Here is a 10992-nt window from a genome sequence, read left to right as displayed (position 1 = left end):
GGCAGCAGTGAACCCCCCCCCCCCCCTCTCTCTCTCTCTAGCAGTGTTGCTGCATGCGACATGGACGAGAACATGTGCATATTGAGGTGGCACTGCAAACATGAAGGGTGGCATGCCTCCATTGTCATCTTTGTCGCAAAGATCTTAGAGACGAGAGGTCTGCTACGAGGTGCGGAGCAAAAGCGATGGCCGCAGGAACCAGAGAGAAGCGGTAGGCTTTACTTTTCCTAAGGTTAATGAGAGGAATCTCCAAGATGAATCAATGAATAAGTTCAAATTATACCCAGTATGTCCAATCCTTGCCACAATATGAACTAGTATGTTGGTTCCTAAGTGGCTTATAAGAATGTAGTGGAAATTATTGGAAAATGAGGTGAAAATTTTATGGGCTTTTTTGGATCACGGCTATGTTGGCCTGCTCCCTTGCCTCAAGAGTGGGGAGTCTTGAAGGAGGAGGGTTGGCAGGGGATAGAGTTGCACTTGAGGAGAGCAATGACACGGTTTGGAGGTGGCCTCTCAACGTTGGGTAGGGATTGGCCCTTGGTGGGGTCCCTTGACTGCCCAACCTCTTAGCCTTGTGTGAGTGTTGCTAGAAGTTCTTTTTTTTTTGGGAAGCACCCCACCCACCCTCATGTGGGGTCGTCCATAGCTCAACAAGATCTTGGATCGTGGTATGACTCGACTACTGGCCAATAGAGCCTTAGAACGGCTAGGCAAGTGGTCCCTGCGGACCTGCGAGTCTAGTTTGAGTGGAAAGCATCACACTTGCCAACATAATAAAACTTCTATAAATTGCATACCGAGGAAGTGTAAAACTCCCTCATGGTCTTGATGGATTGGTTCTCCCCTCTGAACAAGCGGTGGGGTAAGCAATGGAGTGAATCAATATGGATGACAATCGTGAAGAACATTTGGTGCCCTCAATGATCGCACGGGATGAAGGTATTTTTATGGAAGACACTATGGGGAGCCTTACCAATTGGGGTGAAGGTCCTAGCTAGAGGTATTGGGATAAATAGATGCACGCAATGCATAACTGCTAGTAAGGATCTCCCTCACCTTTTCAAGGAGTGCCCGATGATATGTTGCCTGGCAAGAAAGATTTGCAAACGGGTTCAAAAGACATGGAAGATTGGCTTCTTCAATAATGATCTCTTTTTGGGTGGAAAGGTGTTCAAGAGCCAAGTGCTTCTTATCAGGACACAAATTGTTAGATTTTGCTACTTCAAGCACGTATGGAAGGCCAGGAATTGTCGACTCTTTGAGAACGCCCTTGAACCCGAGCCGCTAGGTTCACGAAGATCATACAAGAAAGCAAGGAAGAAATTGTGTGCCATTGCCATTGAAGGAAGCACAAACAGGTGCTCGTTGAGGATTTTTTGTTGAAGGAGGACCCAACAATGAAGGGGAAAGAGGTCCCATCGGTGTCGCAACTCATGGACTAAAGCAATGCTATGCTGCAAGTTGCAATGGGGAGGGTCATGGTAGAGGTGAAGCGGTTGGGTGTACAACCATTGCCACACATTCTATCCAAGATGTTCCTCTGTTGGAAGATGTAGCTCCAGAGCCAAGCCAAGGTGCGCAACAACCGCCTGTCATGGATGCTTGAGAGTCAGTTACTGCCTGCATCATCGCCTACATCATCACTAGAAGGCTCTAGAAGAATCTAGAAGATTTTGGAAGGTTTTAAAAGTATCAAGGAGATTCTAGAAGTTTCTGAAGCGTGGAGAAGATTTCGAAAGAATCTAGAAGTTTCTAGAAAGTTGAAGAAGGATCTAGAAGGTTCTAGAAGAAATAGAAGGATCAAGAAGTTTCTAGAAGCATTGAGAACATTTTGGAAAAATCTAGAAGTTTCTAGAAAGCTCTAGAAAGTTGAAGAAGGATCCAAAAGTTCTAGAAGAACTAGAAGGATCAAGAAGTTTCTAGAAGATTCTAACCTCCTCAAGAAGAACCTAGAAAGTTCTAACCTCCTCAAGCACCAGTATAAATAGGGGTCTTGGGCCACAAGCCCCTCAGTCTTGCCAACACCAAACTGGAGGCTCCTATGAGGAAATCCCTCTTCTAGTTATTGTCTTATGTTCAAGTCGTATCCTTGCAATTAAGCTCTGTCTTGTACTCGAGTCATGTAATCCAAGTCTTGTATTAAGCTCTCTTAATAACATATTAAGTCTTGTAATCAAGATTAAGCTTATCATCAAGTCCCAAGTTCTTGTACATTGTGAGCGCCTCCTCTTGATCTCTTCTAGCTCTATACGTGCTCATAACAGATTGGCAAGATTTACATCTCTTAATCTTCTCAAGCCATCATGGAGCCGATGATGGAAGGTGTCATCAACGCATTGCAAAGCATCCAAGCTCAGTTACAAGAACTTTGCAAGAGTAACGCTCAACTTCAAGTAGGGCAACCCCTAATCTTGGGACTGGCGTTGCAAAATCTTCAACATCAAATTCAAGAGCTTCAAGAGACAAGCACACATCAAGTACAAGCTCCAAGATCCAACTATTCTCAACAACATAAGGAGCCGAAGGTTAGCATGCGTGAAAAATTTGATGGAACTAGATCAAAGTTTAGAGGTTTTCTCCAACAAGTGCGTCTCTTCATTTGAATACCGAGTGTTATCCAGATGATGCCTCTCAAGTAGGCATTATTGGGACCCTCCTCTCGGGTACGACTCTCTCTTGGTTTGCTCCCTTACTTGAAAAAGAATCTCCTTTCCTTCATGACTTTGAAGCTTTTGTGTGGGAGTTTTCTGCAACCTTTGGGGATACTGATAGAGCAAGGGTTGATGAAACCAAACTTAGAAATCTCTGCCAAGGATCAAAACCTGCATCCGTCTATGCATCCAAATTTCAACATCTCACTTGTGATTTGACTTGGTATGAGGAATATTTCATTAGCCAATTTTGGTGGGGATTAAAGGATGATATAAAAGATCTTTTATTGACTATGCCAAAGGTTCACACACTAAGCGAGTTCATCTCTCAAGCAATAGAATGTGATAATCGACTATTTGAGAGACGAAAAGAGAGGCGTCTTGGGGCACCATTGAGATCCTGATCAAAAGTGACACATAATGGCTACACACCTCAATAGGGCCATGAATCAAGCATTGAGCCCATGCAAATTGATTCAACATGGTTTCAACCTCTCTCAGCCCAGGAGAAGCAAAGGCAATGCATTAATGTCTTATGTATGTATTGCGGAGAGCAGGGGCACATTGTTCAACAGTGTCCAAGGAAGAGAAGGATGAAGGATCATTGTGCAATGGCCTCAACATGTTAGGAAAACATAGACGTCCAACCCCAATAGAGACCAACCGGTTCGACAAAAGACAAGCAAAAGAAGGTCTCTCTTCCCGCTGATTCCATTTCAAGTTTTATGCTACCAATCAAGATCCATATGCTGAGTAGGCACATGGATTGTGAAGCATTACTAGATTCAGGCACAATGATGTGCTTCATGGACAAAGAATTTGCAAAAGAACAAGGCATACCACTTGTGGAGAAGTCTAATCTAGCAATTGTAGAAGTCATTGATGGTCATCCCCTCGCTTCAAGGGATGTCAGGTATGAAACTCGCCCCATAGAAGTAACATTGAAGGAGCATGTTTCAAGAATAGTGTTCAATATTATACAAAGCCCAAGCAGTCCAATTGTTATTGGGCTACCGTGGCTTGAATTAAATAATCCTAATGTCGATTGGAGGGCTTGGAGAATTGAACCACAAAGAGTCCAAAAGAAGAAGGGAAGGCATAATAGGCCTATATATCTTGGAGCCAAGGTCTTCATGCGTGCAACCAAAAAGTACCCAACTTTCCTGATATTTGCAACACCAACCGACACGTCGACAACAAAAATCATGGAGGCATTGCCACATCAATATCAAGATTACAGTGATGTTTTTGAGAAGAAGAATGCAGACCTCTTACCGGAGCATCGGCCCTATGATTATGCTATAGAGCTTCAGGAGGGAACCTAACCCCCTTTTGGCCCAATATACAAGCTATCTCAAGATGAATTGGTAGAATTACGAAAAAATATTGATGAGAATCTTGCTAAGGGTTTCATACAACATTCAAAGTCCCAGCAGGAGCTCCAATACTCTTTGTAAAAAAGGACGGAACTCTCCGGATGTGCGTGGATTATAGGGGGCCTGAACAAGATCACCATCAAGACACACTATTCCCTTCCCTTGATCCAGAGCTTCTTGAGTGCCTTGGCAAGGCAAGAATATTTACAAAAATAGACCTTCGTGGTGGTTACAACCTAGTCAAAATCAAAGAAGGTGATGAATGGAAGACAGTCTTTTGCACAAGGTATGGCCACTTTGAATATACCGTCATGCCATTTGGTCTCACAAATGCCACAACAGTTCTTCAACATTTAGTGAGCGACATCTTTTGGGAGTATTTGGATTATTTTGTGGTAATATACTTGGATGATATCTTGATATTTTCCAAGGATCAAGAAGATCATGAGCACCATGTACGATTAGTGCTTGAAAAGCTTCATGCATCAGGGCTATATGGAAAGTTAAAGAAGTGCTCTTTTCATCAATCTAAGGTGGGATTTCTTGGTTATGTTATCTCTGAAAAAAGGAATCTCCATGGATTTAAAGAAGGTTCAAACCATCCTTGATTGGGAGACACCCACCTCGGTAAGAGATGTTCAATGTTTCCTCAGTTTTGCAAATTTCTATTGTATCTTTATACATGGATACTCCAAGGTGGTTATAGCACTCACAAGGTTGACAGGCCATAATAAGTTTTTTTGGGACTCAGAGGCCGCAAAAACTTTTCAGACTCTCAAGCAAGCTTTCACGACCGCACCCATTCTAATTCACGTAGATCCTACAAAGCCTTTCATCCTAGAAACAGACGATTCAGATTTTGCCCTTGTGGCGCTATTCTATCCCAAGTAGGAGAGGATGGTCAAGTACATCCAGTGGCTTTTCATTCCCGCAAGTTCTCAGCAGCTGCAAAAATCAATTATGAAATCCATGACAAAGAGGTCTTAGCAATCATCGACTCCTTCGACACTTGGCGTCACCTACTTGAAGGAGCTCCTCATAAGATCACTGTCTATACAGATCACAAGAATTTGGAATACTTCATGGCATCCCGCTTCTTGAATCGTCGCCAAGCCAGGTGGAGTGATATCCTATCAAGGCTTGATTTTCTTATCTCTTATAGGCCTGGCCGTCAACAAGGTAAGCCAGATGCCTTATCAAGAAGATCCTACCTTGCACCTAGAGAAGGCGACGTAGCATTTGATCAACAAGAGTTAGTGATTTTGAAACCTGAGCAGCTTAAGCTAAACGCCACCATGAGCCAAGCTCCTGAAGATTCTCCTTTTCTTTCTAAGGTGAAGATGCAAATTGCCAAAGACCCACTTTCTCAGAATATTAGACAACAACTACAAGGACAAGAGGTTAATGAGGACTTTTAAGAAATTGATGGACTAATTTACTATAAGGGTCTTCTCTATATTCTGCCAGGACCAACATGCTTGGAGGTACTTCAACAACGACATAATCTCCCATCAGCAGGGCATTTTGGGGTCAATAAGACAATTGAGCTTCTCTCCCGTGACTTTTGGTGGCCTCAAATGTGGAAGCTTGTCAAGGAGTATGTAGGCACTTGTAACACTTGCAATAGATCAAAGGCCCCTCGTCATCGTCCTCATGGGTTACTCCATCCCTTGCCCATTCTAAGCAAACCATGTTCATCCATCTCCATGGATTTCATTATAGAGCTACCCGTGGATCGGTTTAAAAAAATGGCACACTTCATTCCAACCACTAAAACCATCACCGGTGAAGGTACGACCAAACTCTTTCTATAGCATATCTATCGTTATCATGGATTATCAGATGTCATTGTTTTTGATCGAGGCCCACAATTCATCTTTTGGAAAAGCGTATTCAAGCTACTCGGAGTACAAATTAGCCTCTCCTTAGCCAATCACCCACAAAGTGATGGACAAACAGAGAGAGTAAATCAAGTTTTGGAAAAGTATCTCCGTTGTACTATCAATTATCACTAGGATAATTGGGTCGAGCTCCTACTGCTAGCAGAATTCTTCTATAATAACAGTTTTCATGTCTCCACTCGTCACACTCCATTCTTTGCTAATTATGGTCAACATCCCAAACAGGATATCCACATACACCATCAAGTCAAGAATCTAGCTGCTATTCATCTTACACAATAGTTATCTGCAATTCACAAGGAACTTACAATTCATATCAAAGAAGCTCAATCCAAGTATAAGGAAAGTGCAGATCTCTATCACATGCAACATCCAAAATACAAAGAAGGGGATAATGTGTGGCTCCTTTGGCGTGATCTGCGTTCATCTCATCCCTGTCAAAAGCTCGATTATCGAAGGCTTAGCCCGTTTAAAACCTATCGACTCCAGTTGCCCTCATCCATGAAAATCCATCGTGTCTTTCATGTCTCAGTCCTAGAACCTTGTCACACATATAAGATCCCAGAAAGAGCCCTACAACCACCTCCTTCGGTTGAGATTCAAGGACATGACAAATATGAGGTCAAGAAAGTCCTAGATTCTCAACTTTTGCATGGCTGGTTATAGTACTTGGTGCATTGGAAAGGCTATGATGTCAGTGAACGAACCTGTGAACTAGCACATAATCTTCAGCATGCATCTCTCAAAGTCCAAGAGTTCCATCAACAACATCCATGGAAACCCAAGTCAAGGAATACCACCGCTCCTCGTGGAACTCGTCGCTAGAGGAGGGCGTAATGTCATGGATGCTTGAGAGTCAGTCGTTGCCTGCATCATCACCTGTGTCATCGCCTACATCATCACTAAAAGGCTCTAGAAGAATCTAGAAGGATCTAAAGATTTTAGAAGGTTCTAAAAGTATCAAGAAGATTCTAGAATCTTAGAGAAGATTTTGAAAGAATCCAGAAGTTTCTGGAAAGCTCTAGAAAGTTGAAGAAGGATCTAGAAGGTTCTAGAAGAACTAGAAGGATCAAGAAGTTTCTAGAAGCTTGGAGAAGATTCTGAAAGAATCTAGAAGTTTTTGGAATTATCTAAAAAGCTGAAGAAGGATCCAGAAGGTTATAGAAGAACCAGAAGGATCAAGAAGTTTCTAGAAGATTCTAACCTCCTCAAGAAGAACCTAGAAAGTTCTAACCTCCTCAAGTAACCTCCTCAAGCACTAGTATAAATAGGGGTCTTGGGCCACAAGCCCCTCAGTCTTGCCAACACCAATTATGAGGCTCCTATGAGGAAATCCCTCTTCTAGTTCTTGTCTTATGTTCAAGTCTTGTCCTTGCAATCAAGCCTTGTCTTGTACTCAAGTCATGTAATCCAAGTCTAGTATCAAGCTCTCTTAATAAAGTATTAAGTCTTGTAATCAAGATTAAGCTTATCATCAAGTCCCAAGTTCTTGTACATTGTGAGCGCCTCCTCTTGCTCTCTTCTATCTCTATACGCGCTCATAACACCACCAATGCAAGCTTGCTATCGTGACCAAGGAGAAGAAGCTGAAGGCATCAGGGAAGGCTCCAAAGGCCCAAAAGACAAAACAGGTAAGTTGAAGATGGGTTTACCTATTAGTGTCTTGGTTTACCTCTGAGTGCCCTATTTTACGTGTCATGGCTTTCCTACATATTTTTTATGTTGCAAATTGTGCACTCTATGAGTGTTTATGTTTGCAAATTGTGTAGGCTTTGAATTTGGTCGAAGGTTCAGGGACATCAAAGGCCAGCAGTGGCCTAAACGAAAAAAAACCAAGGACAAGGTGAGAGAAGCTTCAATGCCTCCCCCTCAAGGACAATGTGAAAGCTCTGTGACAAAGCCCAAGGATGATATGCAAGCTTTGGGGGAGGTTCAAGAAGCCAAACATAAGAAAAAGGAATGATTTGCCTGGGTTTATGTGTCAGTGCGAGTGTTTGACTATCGACTTGGAAAAAGCAATGCACTATGGGGTTTTGGCACATTTGTAGATTGTGCAGTCTTCAAAGGAAGACCAAGGCATGAAGGCTTTGCATGTCAACAAGAAAAGGGTCAAAACAATGGGCATAGACAAAGAGAAAGAAGGGACAAAGTTCCCAAGACAACAGAAGAAAGAGGTACGCTTTTGTGTTGTCCTTCTTTACCTATTAGTGCTTGGGTTTATCAGTCAGTGCATGGGCTTGCATCTCAACTACAACTAAGACATATAGAGGACAAAGCCCGGGTTTATGAAGGCTTTGAATGTATTGTGTTTGGCTTGCAAGTGCTGTGTCCCTATGCTCAGGTTTATGCATCAGAATTATGTCATAGGTGAACAAGAAAAGTGACAAGGACAAAAAGGAAGAAGGCTCGATGGTCCCTCAACAACAAAAAATGAAGAAGTCAAAAGAAGTGGGGGCCCATAAAGTGAAGATCGGGCAACATCTTTGTATTGATGAGGTAAGCTAATCAAGTGTTATGCAGGAATCCAAATCACCTTTATCCTTTCTTTTCATGGTCTTCCTCTTGTTTGATGAAATGGATATGTCAAGGTGAAGAATAAGGAGAAAAAGCATGTGGGTAAGGGGCAAATGGAGAAAGGGGCCGAAGGATAAGGCTGTTTGTGAAGAAAGATAGTGTGAAGAATAAGGCCAAAAATCCTGTGAAAGGGTTGGAGAAAAAGGCTATTGTGAAGAAAGGCTCAATTGTGGAGAAAGGCAAGGGCAAGGGCAGGTATAGAAAGGTTTGTAATACATCCCTTGGTTGGTTCTTTTGACCTTGCACTATCATTTTATGACATGTTTCAAGTTATGCTGTGCTTGTCCATAGGTGAAAGGGCACTTCATGATGATGATGATGATGCCCTTCCTCTTGTTGTTTGTCAAAGCATCCCAAGCTTCAAGTTAAAAGACCACAACATTCCATGTGTTTTCCATGTTTGTGCTATCTAGGTTATATTGTGTGCTCTTTTTCCTTGTTGCTACAACATCGGATGAGTGGGGATGTTGATTGCACAAGGGTTGGAGGATGATGAGAGCGGGGTTGGTGGTAGTGGGGAGGGTCATAATGAGGGGAGGAGTGATGGCGATGGAGATGAGGAGGACGGGGCTATGCAAGATGGGGTGGGGATGAGGATGCCAATAATGGTAGTGATGATAATGGTGGGAGTGGGGGCAGGGGTGGCAACAATGACAATGATAACAATGCCAGTGGGGACGAGGATGTCCATGGTGGGAGTGATGATGGGGATGCCAGACTAGGAGACTGTTTGATTTTGCAAGATTGGTCAAGATTAAGCTTGAACTAAGAGGCAATTAAAAAAAAAGAATTACAACAATTGAATCAAGTTGGCATTGAATGTAAAGGTAGGTACTTGATTTCATTCAGTATTGTTGGTCTTTATGTACCTTAAATCAAGTCGTAGACTAGAAAATCAGGGATTTAATTGAGAAACCAAGAGAAGAGTGTCGATTGAAGAGATGTTTAACCAAGGGAAATCCTTAGAGACCATAGTTGAAGAAGTGTCAAATATAATTGACCTCAAAGATTTCTTCCTTTTCTACTCATTCAGGCGTGATACAGTTTAAACACATATTGCCTTTTACAAGACCAACACTCCTTGGGCTTAGATTTATATGGATCCTATAATTCATTGTTGGAATTGATGACCATAGTGTTGAATTTGAAGAGGAGGTTAGAGCCAACAAGCAAGAAACCTTCTAGATGGACCAAAATGGAATACAATATTTAAAGATTGTGAATCCTAACATTGTGGACACATTGGGACTAGAAACTCATACACTCATTCTAGATATGACCACCAAAAAGGGACCACCTATTTTAGAATAAGAAGGATACGATCAAATTGATGTCAAGCCTCTATAACATATATCGACTGATAACCCACCCAAGATTAGGAGTATACTAGGATAATAATGTGAGAGATTTTCTCTGGATAGCTTATGCCAAACTAGGAAACTTAACACCCTTGAAGATCATGCATATTTTCAAAATCAGGGAGAAATGTGTAGTAAACCTTCTTGTGCACCTCTTTAGGGATTGTTTTAACAATAAATTTGTTATGATGACCCCAAGAGAGATCAAATAGACAAAATATTAGGGCTACGTGATCAAGGATATGATCATGGTAATGGGACTTGAAATAGATTAAAAAATTGGGCCAACAAATAGATATTTTGGCAATATAGCCAATCAACAGGACTATGCAACGCAGATAACCCACCTTAGTGATGAAAACTGGGTGAGAAGAGCTAAAAACACTATAAATAGAGAAAGACTGGGTGACACTAGAGATAGAAAAGGGCTAAAAAAATGACCACTACCAAGCAACTAGTTTGAAGGCTTAGATGAAGGACCACCAGCCAAGAGAGCACGTATCGAGCATAATTGAAGAGTCAGACCAGTGAATTTTAAAAAATGGGTTAAAAATTAAAGTGGACCTAGGGATCCATACAGCCACTTAGCAAGCTTCAAGAATGTGCTAAGAGCCAAAAGAGATTTTGACTTCCATACTTAGTTTGAGGGTTTTGGAATAACTTTAGAAGGCAAGGCTTTGCCTTGGTTTCAAACCATACCTCTTGGATCAATTACAAACTTACCCACATTGGCTAAGAAATTTGTTGTTTCTTGCTCAAAGACGAGAATCAAGTATAGTGTAGTAGCACAAACCTATAGCTTTAAACAATAATAGGAAGAGTTCATGAGAGACTCATGAGAGATTGTGTAGGTAATATATTGTTAGATGCCTATAGTTGAAAATTCTAGTTGAGGAAAGACTTGTCTCATTATTCCTTGAAGGTCTACTCAACAAGGAGTTGCATACTATGAAATACAACCATAGAAGCGTATATCCTTGATGAGAGAGAGAGAGAGAGAGAGAGAGAGAGAGAGAGAGAGAGAGAGAGAGAGAGAGAGAGAGAGAGAGAGAGAGAGAGAGAGAGAGAGAGAGATCTATGAGATTTTTTAGCAAAGAGAGCATCATGAGAGATACTCAAAGCGACATAA

Source organism: Adiantum capillus-veneris, chromosome 20 (genome assembly GCF_014529385.1).
Source record: "Adiantum capillus-veneris isolate H3 chromosome 20, ASM1452938v2, whole genome shotgun sequence".
Lineage (NCBI taxonomy): Eukaryota > Viridiplantae > Streptophyta > Polypodiopsida > Polypodiales > Pteridaceae > Adiantum > Adiantum capillus-veneris.
The sequence above is the reverse complement of the archived record's forward strand: the minus strand, read 5'-3'. Positions refer to the sequence as shown.